The sequence below is a fragment of the Artemia sp. Qi Xiang Cuo genome, chromosome 16, assembly GCF_049724085.1.
Source record: "Artemia sp. Qi Xiang Cuo chromosome 16, ASM4972408v1, whole genome shotgun sequence".
In the NCBI taxonomy this organism is placed as follows: domain Eukaryota; kingdom Metazoa; phylum Arthropoda; class Branchiopoda; order Anostraca; family Artemiidae; genus Artemia; species Artemia sp. Qi Xiang Cuo.
The window spans coordinates 6,612,152-6,630,347 of record NC_142809.1 but is presented as its reverse complement, the minus strand read 5'-3'; the positions used below and the strand labels follow the sequence as shown (position 1 = coordinate 6,630,347).

Genomic DNA, 18,196 nt, shown 5'->3' with positions numbered 1-18,196 from the left:
TAACTGTTGAATTTAGCCGCATCAGAAGTTGGTGGTAACTGTTCTGGGTGGATGAACGAGCTAGCAATAGTCACCTTCTTTTTAAAAATTTTCCTGTGGAGTTCATTCAGATTTCCCCCTTTTGATGAGCCATATATCTTGAGCAGAGCGTCTTCTCCAGCAACCCTTACTTCCTCCTCCGAAGCTGACTTCAGCACGAAAACTGCAGCTGATGTACGAAAATCGGCATCTGGCATTAGCTTCTTCAGATCAAGACCTTTTCCCACACTGTGGATCCGTGAAGAAGAGTCATAGCCTAAGATGGTGCGAGAAACAAAAATCAGGTGGCATGTCTCTTGGCTCGGCTTCTCTTTGAATTTGTGAATATCCCATATTCGGGGAGCTTTGTTCGACTTTGGCTCAGGTGCAAAGAATAGTTTCTTGCTTGATAAGTCACCACGATAACACAATAGAACCAAAAGATGAGTATCGTCTCCAATGACGACAGTGTCGTAATACCGGGAAGAATCAACAGCAGCTTATACAATTGGGACATCTGCATCACATGGTGCCTGGACTACGACGAAGCCCTTTGATCGGAGATAAACAGCCAACGCGCAGATAAACCTGGCCTTGTTTTTCTTACAGGACTCATCATTTCTTACCTTCGGCTGCATGTCTAATGTGAAGAAGATCCCACGGCCGGTTAAACAACTTTCTTCGACTGGGCCATATCCTTTATGGTAGCTCCGCCAATATAGCCGTCGAATCTAATAGTGGCAGTTGGATACTTTTGGGTCACGTAAGTAGCATAATGGTCAAGGATTCGGAATATCGTTCGTTTTTGACTGATGAAATTTTGTGCAGAAGAGCTCCACCGTCGATGATATATCGAATGCCTTTGGGAAGGGGAGTCGAGCGCTCCTCAATTTTGCAAGCCAGTGCTATAGCCGTGGCAAACTTTGGCTTGTTCGGAAACCGGAGCATGCAAGAACTGTCAAAAAGTGATGCCGGGTGGGAACACAGTTCGTGTTGAAAGTACTCAGATTCCGAGAGATGGATCTTCTTTGCTAGTCTGATGAACCTCTCAAAAGGAGAGTGGAGTCTAGTCTTTTGTAATCTCCACCTGGATTCTGCTTTGTAGTAATTTGAACTGCCTGTTGTTTTTGTCGAAACACGAAATCAGCGACCAGCTTTCCAGACATGGACTCAATGATTTTTAGACCTAAATCTCAAGCAGAATCGACGTTGGCAGATTCCTTGGTGATGTTTCTTAGTTTAAGATCCCCATTAAATGGTGATCCTTTTTCTAAGAAATCGATAACGATCTAGGTGTCATTACAGCCTCTTAGCTGCCTCGGCTCGGAAGTTTCCTTATGTTGTTCACTAGTTCCATAGAAAACCTCTGACATACTCTCCATCAGAAGATTTACTTCATGCATCCCATTCTGGAAGGCTTGATAAACAGTGAAGTAAAACTTGATAAACATTCGAAGTGCAATTTTTTTAGCTTGTTAGATGGCGGATATACCGAATAACTTGTTTGTATCTATAGATGGCAAGATATCAAACACGGGCATAAAAGTGACTTAATAAATGATTACTCGGGGTAATTTTTAATTGTAACTTTTTAGCTTACGGCCTTATCCGAGAAATCACTTAGACAAAGCGTGGGACGAAACGTTGATATAATTAATTGTATACGAAGGTAATGAAAGTGGTCTAGCTGCCTTCTGTGTCTTCTAACGAGCCAAACATAATTTATCAGCCCACTTTTTTTTTTTTACCAACAATCTAAGAATTGGTGGACAATAAGCGTTAAAAGAAACATGTCCAATGAAAATAAAAAAGTGCATATTGATGAATATGAAACGGGTTTTCTAGTAGACACTGCATCAGGTTAATTTGATTTTTGGGCTCAACTCATCATTTTATGTCAGAATAGTTGCCTTCTGATAGTATGGTGAAAAAGAGGTCACAACGATGAGAAGGGTAATATCCAATATTGTTGATTATGAAACTTTTTTCTGGTACATTTTACAACAAATTAGCTTTCATTTTCGGGCTCAGCTCTTCATTTTACATCGTGACAGTACTTCGTACACAGAAAACCGAACATTTACCGACAATTCATTTTTTTTTAACTGAAAAAATTGACACCAAAATCAAAAAAAAAAACTAGTTTTGCGGCAACCTAGAATTTGCAACTTTGGATATGTCGTTGAGCTTTTTTTTTCTACAACGTAGTATAAAAATAATTTCTGCTGCAATACTCTATCATAGCTAGTAATATCATTGATATTTTAAAGGAGCTAATTTAATTGAAAATTAAAAGTTCTAGTGCCCTCTTAAGAGTCAAGAATGATTAGAGGGCAATCAGCCCTCCTTTTTAGCTCATAATTTTCCAAACACTTCCAATCGAAATTTTAAGACAGCCATTTTGTTCAGCATAGCTGAATGGTCTAGTAACTATATCTCTAGGGTTATTGGGTAAGTCAACCCCCCACAGTTATGTAATTTGCCCATTATGCTTAAAAACTAAATGTTGCTTTGGAATTAAATCAGAACACACTGTTTGTATGCTGGTTGCCAATAACACATCTCAGCAATATACCAAGAACGACTGAGAGTATTAAGTTCAAATTTTCGGGCTACTTCTATTACCACTTCTGCTCCTAAAATTTCACTAAATCAAAAGATTGTAATTGTATCCAGGCTGTAAAAAAGGATAGATATAATTTTTTGGGAATGGTATTAACTTTTATTTATCAGGTCAACTAGAGGATGTATATGACTGAATTAAACACTGTATATGATGTATATGACTGAATTAAATGAGTTTATGTTGTTAAAAATTGCTGAAAAAGTTTTTCCAGCATATAAATAGAAGGCCAAACTATAAATTCTTAAAGGAAAACCGGAAAGACTCAAGCTGTTTTTCAATTCCCTGAAAAAGACTATGTAAATATAAAACGAACAGAAATTAATTTTAAAAAAAACCTTTTCCACAAAATAAGTTTTTTACAAAAAATTAAAGAACTCCATTAAACCAAAATGAACAAAAATAGAACCAAATAATCTACCAAGCATACAACTACCACAAATTAGTATCAATAAATAAATGAAACCCAAAACGAACAGAAATTCAAATAAATTACCGAGTCAAACTCAAAACGAGCACAAATTAATATGAGTAGGGTTTAAAACCCCTATGCTTTCTAAAAGCAAGAATATAATTTGTACTTTACTTAAAAATTCAAATGAATGTGCATTGTTAGTTTAATATACATATGCTGATATTTATTCCTTAAAATCTTAATTAATTCTTGATTGATTAAAGTTATAAAAGTGAAAACATTTAAAAAAAAATTCAGTAAAGTACAAATTATATTCTTGCTTTAATTTAAATCAGTAGTTTTGTAGTATCATACAAAGGGTGCTTTGACAACATACCATCTGGACCTGGGGCCTTCCCGGATTTTAGTGGTCTAATTTGAATCAAAACCGAAGATTGAGAAAAACAAACTAGGTTTTTGTATGGGTTCAACTGAGAAAAATGCTTACATAACAATTCACGATAACTCAGCTCATCCCTTTTCTCTGTATTTCTATGCACTCTAACAGCAGGAACTGCAACGGAAGCCGCAACTTTCATAGCATGAACTGTTTCAGCATAATACATATCTAATTCCAAATCTAAAATCTAATAAAATAGCCTTTATTGGCTAGCTTTTGACCACATAAAGTTTTCTTTTGGGGCACAACAAAAAAACAATTAAATTCCAAAGCCAATGAAACACAATATTCTTGGGATCTGCCTAGCAATAAATTTCTGCAAATTTGCAAGAAATTTGAGCAAAGGATCTAATAGCATGCTTTATATTTATTTTCTTAATACGAGGAAACCTGAACATTGAAGTACAAAAATCATCAACATATACTTTCGGCCCTCTGGATTTAAATCGCCGGTCGTATTGAGTTAAGCAATCTGGTAATCTAAGAGTTTAATCGCATTCAGAATATTATTGAAGTCGAACTAACGATCAAATTTACTTTTTTTTTACAATTTTGCCACGTAAAAGACCAAGTCCCGCAGGACTTCTATCCACATGAACAATAATACCCGTCTCCGTCCACCACAATTTTTCAGCTAATCAGAATGGCTTCAGCTCCATAGAAGACTAAGAATTGTAAAGAGCAGTAATCCGTATGATTTAAAATCCCCCTCCTTTTCCAACCTAGAATTTGTAGTCAAAATACTGTTAACAATTATTGCTTAAATCAACATGGTCATTGATTTAATCAAACGTGATCTAAATAAAGTTCCATTGCTTTTCTAAAGTATTTGAAATTATCACTTTATTGACTTAGGTTATGTTGAAATAATAATTAAAACACAGCATAAACTCTCAAGTCTGGTTATTTGATTTTATTTTTGTTCATTTTTGGTTTAATGGAGTTCTTTACTTTTTTTTGAAGAACTTTTCTTTGTTGGAAAAAGTTTTTTTAATTAATCATAAGTAGTATGGAACTATGACAACCAGTACCTGAAGTTTATTGTCAACAAAAAAGTGCAAAATTTAAACAAAAAGTGCAAAATTTAACGCAACTCAAAAGAGGGTTTAAAAGGCGGTTCCGAGTATAGCGAAATTCTGCTTGGGAATTAACTATTATGATAAGACAACTATTATAACATTCTACTCAACAAAGCTTTACTTTTTAAATTTAAATCAAGTTCCATTGCTTTTCTAAAGTATTTGAAATTATCACTTTATTGACTTAGGTTATGTTGAAATAATAATTAAAACACAGCATAAACTCAAAATATGGTTTAGAATCCTTGCTCAAGTCAACAGAATTATGTTCTTAAAGCAAGAATTCCTAGAAAAGCAGACTCGAATCATTATGAAGTGATTTTTGTAGTTAAGCGATCTACTAATCCATTGGAAATCTATAGATAGAATAAACTGAATAAAAACTTGGATTTAGCCGAAAACCCCAATAAAAGTTCATTAGCCTAAGCTTTGTCGATAAGAATGAGGTATGGTAAAACTTAAAGCCCGGGCTTTAGCACCCGAATCAGTTTTCTATGGATCTAAAACCGGAACAGTAAAGGCCCATTCACACTGAGATTTTATTAATACTGAGATTTAGGTAGCACTAACTTAAGCCAGTATGATTGGCATCAGCCAATCAAAAACTTCTGAAAAAAAATCCCATTAGCTCAAATTAGCACTAGCTAAACCTCGATATTAGTAAAATGGTTCTAGGCGTTTACCACTCGCCACGGCGATTACCCCCAGGAAAATACCCCCGCGGAAAATACCCCCGTGGAAAATAAGGCTTTCCAAATTTGAGAATTTTATTCGAGTTTTTTTTTTTTATTTCCGTAGAAGGAAGGAATTTTGGCACTTGTGTATTATGCGCCACTCACTCAAGTTTATGCTGTGTAAAACTCGAGAACAAACTGGTTTCTTCGTTAGTTTGTTTCAGCATAGAGCGAGACAAGACAAAGACAAGTGATAGAATATATGGGAAATATATAATTTGGGCTATATATTTGCTTATAAGGGGGGGGGGTGTAAATTATTTGGACAGTTTGAAGTTATAAAACAATTCTTTCTAGGTATATGGCCACTAAAAATGACAGAAGAATAGCGAGGTATCTGGAAATTTTGTTAACTAAAAAAGAAAAAAAAAAATCCCAGTATATAGTAAATTTAATGTTTCATTTAAGTTTTTTTTCCAAGTGTTAAGTGTTTTTTTTTTCAATGACCGTTTTTCCAAGTATTAAGTAGTCTACTAATATTAGGTTAACGTTGTGTTTCATTCAAGTGTTTTATGATGATCGGTGATCAAAGTTTATAGTATTTTTGCCTTTCATTTATGTTATTTTACTATGTACATGGCCGTATATTTGGCTTAAAAATACACTTATCTATCTATATATCTAATATGCAGAATAATTGTACCAAACAAATTTTGCATGCAAACTCTCTATACTTTACCCCCCCCCCCCCTAATTTGCAAATCTATAGCCAAATTTATTTCTAGTAACGAAGAAACTATCGAAAAAACCGGTGTACTCTCGAATTTTACACAGCGTAAACTTGAGTGAGTGGAGCACAATACACAAGTACCAAAATTCCTTCCCCCTACAGGAATTAAAAAATAAAACTCGAATGAAATTCTCAAATTTGGAAAGCCTTTTTTTCCACGGGGAAGAGGTATTTTCCGCGGGTGGGTATTTTTCGCGGGGGGGGGTGGTATTTTCCGGGGGGGGGTATATTCCGGGAGGGGGTATTTTCCGGGGGGTATTTTTTGGGGAGGAGGGTAAACGCCGGGGGGGGGGGTAAACGCCGGCCACCTAGTAAAACATCTTTGTGCATGGACCTCAACTTGCTAATTTTAATAACGAAGAAATTTAAAGGTCTAGAAACCTAGAAATCTAGATTCGTCTTTTGTCAAAAGATATAAGATCTTAGCACATTGATTGGCTAAAAACGGGGCTACTGTTATTATAATACGGTGTTTCCAAAAGTGATCTTTATTACAAATTTGTCCATGTCTTTTTTATGTTCTTCCCGAATATAATAATTGTTTTACTCGGAACTTGAGTTTAAAACTTTTACTCTTAATTTTTGCTACATAAAAGGGTTTAAATATTGGTTAAAAACTTACTATTTGATTATAACTCCATTCTGTTGAAGTTATGTAATCCACAGGCATTGATTCATCATAATCCAATTGAATAGAAAATTTTAAAAAAATCTGAAAATTTTAAAAATCTGAAAAAATTTGAAAATTTTAGATTGAATAGAAAATAAAACTTTTAAAACTATTATGTTTACTTTAAGTCTTTAGCATTATTCTTTTTTTAACCAGTTTACCCGTAAACTGAATTGACTGTGACGAAATCAAGAACCGAAGAACGCATGGGAAATATATAATTTGGGCTCTATATTTGCACATCAGGGGGAAGGGGGCAAAATATACTAGATCTGCAAATGTGTTAAAAACGATTATTTTGCATATTATGAAGCAAGAATTGTTGTTTTTAACCCTTTTCTATAGCCAAAAACAATAGAAAAGTGTATTATTTTTAAGGGTCCATTAAGGTCTTAAAATTGAATTTCAGACTAAAATGATTATTATATTTGGAAAGAGGATCAGTAATGGAAATATTTCCAAACTTACATCTACTTCTCCCCTACTCGGTGGGCATAGGCTCAGACCAATGGCTAGTGGCATCAATTGGCAGAGGGGGCGCAGAGCATAATTTACCCCTACTTCTCCCCTATCGGTGGACATAGGCTCAGACCAATGGCTAGTGGTATCAATTGGCAGAGGGGCGGGGGGCGTCTCCACTCATGATTTTTGCACCCCCAAAGGTTTGGGAAATAATTTGTTCGGTATTTTCATTGAAATAATTTTTTTTCAATATTTACATTGAAAAATTGAAAAATAACTTTTTGGGTATTTTAATTGAAATTTTTAATTTTTAATTTTTTATTATTTACATTGAAAAATTTGAAAAATATATTTTTTGGTATTTTCATTGAAACATATTTATTTTAAGTATTTACATTGACTAATTCAGAAAAAAACTAAATTGTTAATCCTAAGTTTTGATCATGACCCCCCCCCCCAATTTCCATGAATTGACGCGAATGCAGGCTATACACAAATTTTCCGATTATTTAAGGTTTTTTTTTCTCAAATTCGGATTATTTGGGATTATAAAATGTTGTTGGGAAAAAGAGAGGTTTTTATTATTTTGGAAAGTAGTTGAGTTGCACGATTGGAAGTTCGCTGAATATTTCCAAAGTCTAGACTATGCCCCAGGAAGACCTCCAACCCTCCCTATCCAAAGGGCACTTACTCTTGATGGGCATAAACGCGAAACTTTTGGAAATAAATCTATAGCACACAAGAGGCCCGATGGAAATATTTTGGGTAAATGTAGGCCTATAGTTAAAAATTAATTCTATAGTATACAGTAATTAGTAATTTATAGTTTGAAATTATTTAAATCAGCAATCTTTTTTATATAGCCTAGGGCTATATCTGGCCCCATGAAGGGGAGGGGAGCTTGGCTAAATTGCAATAGTCGCAATGATTATATGTTGGAAAAGCATTGGATCTACTAATATATTTTTTATATCTTATTTCTTCCCTATACGAAACCTTTACCGTGTTTTGAGCCTAAAAACTTCGTTAAATCCTGATTAACGATGCTTCAAAGAGTTCGAAAAACTGGGTCTTAAATTTAATAAGAAAAAAAAATCCTGCTAAGGCATAAAATCCTGGTGAAATTTTCAATCCACTGATTATTGGGATAGCTATAGTAGTAAGCATACCTTCAGAATCAGAATTTTATCCTGAATCCAAATATATTATTCACTCCCATCGCAAATTTTCTTTACTACTTCCAAATGGTCAAATATATACCCTGAATTGTATATTACATTAATTTTCCGGTGCTTACGTATTATATCAACCGCACTGTTGTTCTTGATCTGCTGTGAAACCGGTTTCTTTGTGTGCCCTCGGAGATAATTACCTTAGCCGGAGTTAGAGAAACTACTATGCAGTTATATTTCAATTTAATATTTAATATATAGATGTGGTTAGTTTAGGTATTTAATATAATGCGTTCTGGGCGGCCTGCTTTTCATGATTCTCTGTTGTAGTTCCCATAATTTTGTTACTAAGTATTATATTTTCATCATATTGGTATATTTCATTCTGATTTACCTAAATTCACTTCTTGAGTGTGGTCGATATAATACGTAAGTACAAACTTTTCTTTATGCAACTCTTCTCCTCAAATTGATTTGACGGTTTATCAAAACAATGAAAAATTCAAGCCTATATACAACCCAGGTTATATACTCGACCGTTAGGGAGGAGGGGGGTTAAAGTAAGTTAAAGGCTAAAATTGATGTTATATTTGGATTCAGGATGAAGTTCCAATTCTTAAGGTATCTTAGTTATCTCAACAATCAGAGAATCGAAAAATTTACGAAAATCTTGCTCAAGTCATGACAATCGTATTTTCAAAACACAAGAGTAAAATAAAATAAAAGTTGGTAAATATATACGAGCTTCACACAGGGGCAGCACACTATATGATTCCCTTTTTATTCACTCACAAATATCCCCTCCCCCATCACCCATCCCTGATGATCCTATATAGCCCTATCAATGTATTTCTCCATTACTATTCAATCGAGTCGTACGTCGTAGGTCCTATATTAAACGGGTTATCTTCTCAGTCTGAAATTTGTCTCTCTATTTGATTGAATGCATAGTTTACCAAAATATTATATGAAATAATTTTAAAACGTGGATAACAATAGAAGGCAGAGCCATTCCTAGGGTTGGTGACGCCCAGGGAAAAATTAATTACAGCACCCCCCCCCCCCCTCCTGACTCAAACATAAGCAAAAAGGCGAATCAAAGAGAAAAATCTGATCAATTTGGGCAACCTCCCAGCCATGACGCCCCCTTCCCAGCTGTGGCTCCCGAGGCAGTTAACCAGCCCCCCCCCCTTTGAACGGCTCTGATGGAAGGAAAGGAAAAATGATAATCGGGTTAATAAAAATATTCTGCATGTTATAAAGTAAGAACTTCATTGTTTTAGCGTTTTCATTTAGCATATACTTATTGGGCTACGTAGGTACTCCTATGTTATACCTACTTTTTTATATACTGCAATGGAATCCAGTCACGAAAACCTGCCGTCTGATGCTTCATAAACAAGAATTCAGGGGTCTCTCACTCTGGGAACTATATTTAAACTGTTGTTTTTTGGGGTTTAGGGGGGGGGATGGTACCTAGGTTAGGTTACGTTATAATATATGCTATGCTTTACTTTCCCACCTCCCCATCCCCCTAATGTGCAAATATATAGCCCAAATTTGTTTCTAATTATATATTCATCCTATTTTATTTTATTTCATTAGCAGTAACCAAACTAGCAGTATATAAAAGAGTAGATATAACATAGGAGTACCGCTACGTATAGGGACACAAAGCATAATGAAGATAAAAGATGGGACCATCAGGGGTGGGGGTTGCATTTGCGAGTGAATTAGTTATAATGTTTGGAAAGAGCATTAACAAAGCAGAATCAAATAATGTGTTGTCCCTATGTCAGTTATGGAATCTCGTATACGTTAACCGCAAACTCAACCAAAATTAACGACATTTTTTCCTATAGTTAAGATAGGCACAAGACTTGTATTTCTAAAAGTTTCACTTATGCATTAGCTGGTATTCACGAGATATACTGTATAGGGAAATACTAAAGGATACCTAGTCAACCGGGTATCTGTCAATAGAGAAATGACAAGCGATGTTTGTTATTGCGTCCGTTTGTACTAAACGGACTCATTTATATACTGCAATGGAAACCAGTCACGAAAAACCCGTTTCTGACGGGATAATTCAAGACACTGCTATAGAGTAATACAATGTATAGCGTGGTGTTCAGAGCGGAGGCGATAATTAACCGGTGGTTTTTTGGGGGGTTTAAAGAGGGGGAAGGTACCTAGGTTAGGTTAGGTTACGTAATAATATATGCCATGCTTATGCATATGCTATGCAATGTGCAAATATATAGCCCAAATTTGTTTCTAAACTGTTAGGCTATATATTCTTCCTATTTTATTTCATTAGCATTAACCAAACTAGGTTTGTTATTGCGTTTATAACATTTAAACTATTTTTTGGGGCGATTTAGGGGGGAAGATACCTAGGTTAGGTTATGTATTAAATATACGCTTTGCTTTACCCCCCCCCCCCCTAATGTGCAAATATATAGCCCAAATTTGTTTCTAAACTATTATATTTTCGTCATATTTTGTTTTATTTCATTAGCATTAACCAAACTTGACTTCTCGCGTGTGAACCAGCTAATGCATAAGTACCGTTTCATTCTCCTAACACAACTATTTTCAAGTTTTTGGTACTTAAGTATTAAAATGACCACACTCAAGAAATAAAGTTAGGTAAATCATAACGAAATATACCAAAATTGACGAAAGTATAATACTTTAGTAATAAAATTATGGAAACTACAACAGAGAATTATGGAAATTAAGCCACCCAGAACGCACTACATTAAATACCTAACCAATATATATATATATATATATATATATATATATATATATATATATATATATATATATATATATATATATATATATATATATATATATATATTAAATATTTATTTTATGCTCGTTACAAATATCATGGTTGTTTTTCTGAAAATGCGCCCCCTCTTCTCCTTTGATAGTCCTATAGTCGTAAAAATATATTTTCCCGTCAACTCAAGCTCGTTATACGTCACAGCTTCTTTGTTAAAAGGGGTTTCAACTAGACCCCGGCGCCGCGCCGGCGGATCGACCGAACCTCGCCGACAAGAGGCCTGATCGAACGCCACCGAAGTGTCGCAACGCCGCCGGCGCTCTGCAGGCACGCCGCCGCCGGCAAAGGCGGCGGCGTTCGGTCAACTTTAAATTAATTTTGCGGCAATTCTTTATTGCGTCAACCGCAAAGTCGGAGCTTTTCCTTCTCGTGTGGTTCAGTATTTCGATTTTCCTGATTAGAAATCAAGCAGGGCTTGCACTATCCCCGAATTTTCGAGTATTTCCCTGAAAATCTATGCGTCACCCCGAAAAAAAATTTGGTTTCCCGAATCCCCGAAAATCACGCAATCACGATGCCATCTCTAGCGATTTATCACCAGTGACTTTCCCTGCCAAATATTCCTTTGCATACCATAATTCTTTACTACTCTCTAGTTCGTTAATTTTCGTCTCTTGTTATTTTGCCTAAAAACCAGACAGATGCATTATGCAATTGCATTGCAAATATTGCAATATACACAGTTCTTCATATGTTGAGAAAAAAAAAATAATATCGTCTTTATGAAATGAGTTTAAATCATTTCGAATCCAGTTTCCCACTTGCAATTCCTTACATCATTCGTATTCAAGAATTTTATTTTCAAGTTGAATAGAATTATAGAACGCAACATTCACTACAGTTCGATTTTGAAGATCGAAGATCGTTTCTACAAGTGAATTGTAAGTTTGCAGAATTTTTTTTTCTTTTGCTGTTGTTAGATAAGAATTTCTTAATGTTTAATACCCATTTGTTTAACGCCTGATATAATAAAGAAAATACAAAATTATGTCTGAAAATACTCTGACCCCCCCCGCCCCCCCCCCCCAAAAAAAAAAACAACAATCTACTGATAAAAAATTTAGCTAAATACTAAGCTATGCAAAAGGTTGGGGAATTAAATATTGAGACGGAAGCTGACCTTAAAATATTATTCATAAATAAATTTTAAATTATTTCCTATAGGGGAGGGGGGGATAGGGGGATATCATTTTTAAATGATAATACCTCATTTTTCATACTGAAAGCAGGGATGCCAAAAAGATATTTATTTTTTTCCTTTAAAGCGGAGATGGAAAAAATGCTATCAAATTCCCTGCGAAACCATTGAAATATTTTGATAGACCCAGGACCCCCGATTGGGACTTGCTCCTTCTCTTGGGTATTTTTGGATTTCTCATAAGACTACTGGCCTAATTTGGCTTTTGTGTGTGCTCCCTTTTAATTAGATTCTTTGGATCTTATTGAATGCTACGGCGAATCTATGACTCAGCTTTCCAATAGTCTGAGGTATATCTGAATAATTTTGCCTTTTTTGTTGTCATCTTCGTACCCCTTTACTCATACCCTCAATTTTTTTTTAAAGGAACACTAATCTTTTTAACGTTATTTCTCGTGTTTGTTTGAACCATATAGTGACCTAGTTAATTATTAGATAAATAACTTTTTAATTTAAAGCTGAGACGGTATCCTAGCAAAGTGGTATCCAGAGGGGGGGGGGGTAGGGAGGTATTAAATTTAATTGATAACATCTAGAATTTTATTTTAATGAAAGCAGGGATGCAAAAAGGCTATTTTTTTATTAAAGCAGAAGCGGCATCCTATCAAGATGATGGTATCCATAGGGGAGGGGGTCATAGGGAGTTATTATATTTAAGTGATAGTACCTTGATATTTTTTTATTAAAAGCAGGGATGCCAAAAATTTAACTATTTTTTTAATTTAAAGCATAGAAGGTACCCTATCAAGGTGTATGGTATCCAGGGGGGGGGGTTAGGGAAGTATTATATTTAAATGATAATATCTTGAATTTTTTTTTATTGAAAGCAGGGATGCCAAAAAGTGTTTTTTTTAATTTCAAGCTGAGACGGTATCCTATCAAGATGGTATCCAGAGGGGGGGGAGGGCATAGGGAGTTATTATATTTAAGTGATAGTACTTTGATTTTTTTTATTGAAAGCAGGGATACCAAAAAGTTTTTTTTATTTTATTTATTTAAAGCAAAGACGGTATCCTATCAAGGTGGTGTCCAGAGGGGTGGGGAGGTAGGGAATTATTATATTCAAATAATAATATCTTGAATTTTCTTATTGAAAGTAGCCTCAGGCACACAAAGTGGATAAGTTGATTTTTATTCATGACAATTATAGCCTCTATCTAGGTGCATGGTATCCACGGGGGGGGGGAGGGTTAGGAAAGTATTATATTTAAATGATAATATCTTGAATTTTTTTTATTGAAAGCAGGGATGCCAATTTTTTTTTTTTTTATTTAAAGCAGAGACGGTATCCTATCAAGATGTATCCAGAGGGGGGGGGGGCATAGGGAGTTATTATATTTAAGTGATAGTACTTTGGTTGTTTTTTTTTATTGAAAGCAGGGATGCCAAATTTTTTTTTTTTTAAGCAGAGACGGTATCATTATTATAGCCACATCCCGCAGTTATAGCCACATCCCGCAGTTAGAATAGACTTCCAAGTTTGACTGAAGGAATTTTTTTCGACCAGTTGACCCCTAGATTTTTTGTCCCTCCACACTATCTTGAAAAATACCTTTTTTTTTACACATACTAATATTTGGACTTTCATTAGTATACCAGCTTACCCGTCACGCGTTGCCATGATCTTAAAAGAAAGGAAATTCAATTAGAATACCCATAAGGAAAATTTCTAAAGCAGAGACGGTATCCTACCAAGGTAGTATCCAGAGGGGGTGGGGGAGGGTAGGGAGCTGTCATATTTAAATGATGATACCTCGATTTTTTTTTGAAAGTCGGGATGCCAATAAGTTAATTATTTTTTTTTTTTATTGACAGCAGAGACGGTATCATATCAAAATGATGGTATCCAAAGGGGGTGGGGCTTAGGGAGTTATTATATTTAGGTGATAGCACCTTGATATTTTTTTATTGAAAGCAGGGATGCCAAAAAATTAATTATCTTTTTAATTTGAAGCAGAGAAGGTACCTTATCAAGGTACATGGTATCCAGGGGGGGGGTAGGGAAGTATTATATTTAAATGAAAATATCTTGAATTTTTTTATTGAAAGCAGGGATGCCAAAAAGTTTTTTTTTTAATTTAAAGCAGAGACGTTATCCTATCAAGATGGTATCCAGAGGGTGGGGGGCATAGGGAGTTATTATATTTAAGTGATAGTACTTTGATTTTTTTATTGAAAGCAGGGATGCCAAAAAGTTTTTTTTTTTTTTTTAAAGCAGAGACGGTATCATTATTATAGCCACATCCCGCAGTTATAGCCACATCCCGCAGTTAGAATAGACTTTCAAGTTTGACTGAAGGAATTTTTTTCGACCAGTTGACCCCTAGATTTTTCGTCCTCCACACTATCCTGAAAAATACCTTTTTTTTACACATACTAATATTTGGACTTTCATTAGCATACCAGCTTACCCGTCACGCGTTGCCACGATCTTAAAAGAAAGGAAATTCAATGAGAATACCCCTAAGGAAAATTTCTAAATGTTCACAGTCTTACTTAAAAGTTTCTAACGTCATAATGTTTTCATTTTAGTTTGGTTATAATTGAGAAACTTATTCGAATCATACAAGATTAGCCTACGTTGAATTGCTATGCATGCTCTTCGAAAAGCTGTTCAATTTTCTGATATCGTCCATTATATAAATTCATTTTAAGTTCGACCAAGCTAATTGGTTGAGACTAACACATTGATTAGAAATTAACTTCCATTTTCCTTCCAGTACTGAGGTGGGTCATCCACATTTCGTCATTGGGAACTGACATTTGATTATTTTTTAAGGTGAAATTTTAAGCTATCCTATTCAAAATGATTATAAATGATTGTGGAAAAAATTGGTAGGACAGGTTGATGTGTTTTTGCGTTTTACATATATTTCTGCTTGCATTGTATGTTCTTTTGTGTATTGTAAATATTGTTTTGTTTTATATATGGTATATTTCGACAGTTGGATAATGTTTTGAAATATTAATCAACACATGTAAATTAAAGAAGGAAGAAGCCAAGCAAAAATACTCCGTACAACATCTTTGTCCAGTCCCTATGATAATTTAAAAATTAACAAGATTTTCGTGAGTTATACTTGATTTTTTTTTAAATGTTATTAAAACCCGTTTTTAATACAAGGAAGGCTCTTTAGGAATCCAAAAAAAAAAAAAAACGATCAATATCAAAGTCGCCCATTTCAACTGTTTTAAAGGTGACAAAGCAGATACTGGCAAAGGGCATTATGAAAAAATTAAGCTTCCAAGTTCAAACTTATGTTCAAAGTTTTTATCCAGATAACTGACGAATTTTGTGATACGGTATTTGAAGTTTTGTATGCAGTAATGCTCGATAAAAAAACTACTAATTTTGATATTTATCTGTGTTAAGAATACATAGCTAATAGATACTTCAACTATTATGCAAGGGTAGCTATTTCGTTTCTACCAGATTTCTACTTCTCTTGATGAATAACAAAGAAGACCAGTTTCCAGCCAGCGACATGTGAAGTTTTGAACTCATGAATAGGCTCGAATGTGTTGTAAATTTAAGCTGTGATTTGAGAAAGACTAATGAAAACGTTAATGTTTGCGGTCAACATTGATCGCGCCGGCGTCGCGCCGCCGACGTCTTACCGGCGGCGCGGCGCCGATGTATTACCAGTGGCGCGGCGCGACGCGCTGTTTTTATCCCCGACGCCGCCGGTCTTCCCTGATCGGCGCGGCACCGGGGTCTAGTTTCAACAGTCTCGACTCGATGAAACTTAGGTAAATTTGCAGGGTTCAATATAATTTAGCTGGGACGGAAATAGATACCTCACTTGATGCCTTTTCTTATCCTCTTTCGTAGTTGAATAATCGTTTCTGGGGCAAATTCATTTTGAGCCCTTAATGAAGCCAGAAGAGGTAAAACAGTCCATATTAGCCTGAAACCCCTTGAAAATGACGTCAGTTGGTAAAGTTCTACCAAATCATATTATTGAGTTAGAAATAAAGTGAATACACCATTCGATGCCTTTTTTTATGCTTTTTACGAATATAATAATCATTTATATCAGAAGTTATTTTCAGCCCCCCCCCCCCTATATATACCTAACCTAACCCAACCTAACCTAACCTAACCCTTAATTGGCATATATAGGGGGGGCTGAAATTCATTTCCGATAGAAATGATTATTATATTCGTAATCAGCATAAAAAAGGCATCGAATGGTGTATTCACTTTTGTCCTAACTCAATAATATAATTTGGCAGAACTTTACCCGTCAGTTTTGAGAGGAGTAAAATTCTAGACAACTGCTTTTCACTATCTTGAAAAGGGGTTAGGTTAGGAAAATGAAACTTTCAGTGATGAATCCAGGGTGCCCTAAAGAATTTTACGAAGTCCCTAGGGTTGTCGTTTGGGAGGGGCAGGGGGGGCAGTTGCCCCCAGTAATGTGAAGAAAAAATTATTATATAGCCCATACTCCTTGATCATCCGAAAGTAGACCATTCTTGCCTCCCTCCCTCCCTATAAACATCTGTAACATACCACTCGATGCCTTTTTTTATGCTATTTCCAAATATAGTAATCATTTTTGTCGGAAATGAATTTTACCCACACCCTTACATATACCAATTCAGGATATATATTTGCACATTAGGGGGGTGAGGGGGTAAATTTTATTTCTGATATAAAAGAGCGGTAAGTTTAAACTTTCCCTCACCCCCCTTTTGTGCAAATATATTCGACTCATTTCTGACAAAATTGATTATAATAATTGGAGAGCATAAAAAAGGGCATCGAATGGTATGTTTACTTTATTCGTAAGTAAATAATATGAATAACAAAAAATTTACCAAAAAGGCATCAAATGATGTTTCCCTTCCATCCTAGCTAAATTATAGGGCCACCTAGAAATGTACCTTCAAAATAACTTCCCGGGACATACTTTGGTCTGTAGACCCATCCCTGAAAGTTTCTTTTTCCTAACCTAACTACTTTCCAAGATAGCAAAAAGTAGCTGAATTTATAACAGAGCTGAACTTATAAACGAATTTATAAAATATATATCGAAGATATAACAATGTACTTAGACCAGGCCATTTTTATCTGGTTTAATAAAAGTTAATCAAGCTAATGGGAAAAACTAATGCTAAACTCACTCTTTCTAAGTTGCACGTGGTTCTTCCTTTGGGCTTGCAAATACAACTAAACTTGCATTGTGCGATTTGCTGTATCATCAAGTTGATAAAGGCACAGGATAACCATTCTCTAGTATTCGTGCGCTTCATCTAAAAACCAATCCTTTAAAAACACACTGAGTTATGGTTGCATTTCTTTCAAGAATTCAAATTGTTTAGAGTTGAACCGTGGCTGAATGCATTTGCAAAATAAGGTGATTAAAAGGGTAATAACATATAAGTAGTGGTGCCAGTTGGGTGGACCCCCTAGGTTTAGAAAAATACCCTATTATAGAATTTTCATTGAAAAATGCCTTAAAAAATTGCCCCCCCCCAGAGTTTGAAATATACATTTATCCCCCCTACATTTTCTTGAATCGGAGCTACTGGTATCAGGCTATGGCATTAAGGCAAACAGGCCGGACAGCTGATTCATCACAGGAAGCTGGCGGGGCAAGCCACCCAGTTACGCCAATGACATTGAGGAAGGGGCTTACACTTACACCCAAGTAAGAAGACAGAGCATGAAGTAAAATACTGTGTAAAATTCTACGTAAATATAGTATGGTTTTCTGAAAGCCCATCTGTCATTTTTTTTCCAATTGGAATAAAATTAGTAAACATTTCCAAACTTTTTGTCAAATTGACGAATAA

At 35.2% G+C, this 18,196-nt stretch overlaps 1 protein-coding gene across 3 annotated transcripts in view; it reads right to left on the bottom strand.

Annotated features, from left to right (window-relative positions):
• Window positions 1-17,642, bottom strand: part of LOC148942510 (interferon-induced very large GTPase 1-like) — a 50,280-nt gene extending 32,638 nt beyond the window's left edge. The window contains exon 1 of one of the 3 annotated variants that reach the window (XM_089102171.1): window positions 17,525-17,642. The gene's annotated coding sequence lies outside the window, so the exon portion shown is untranslated. Of the gene's footprint in view, window positions 1-3,543; window positions 3,681-6,660; window positions 6,751-17,524 lie in introns of those variants that run through there. The other 2 variants (XM_089102173.1, XM_089102172.1) reach the window with 2 other exon arrangements.
• Window positions 17,643-18,196: the final 554 nt, after the last annotated feature.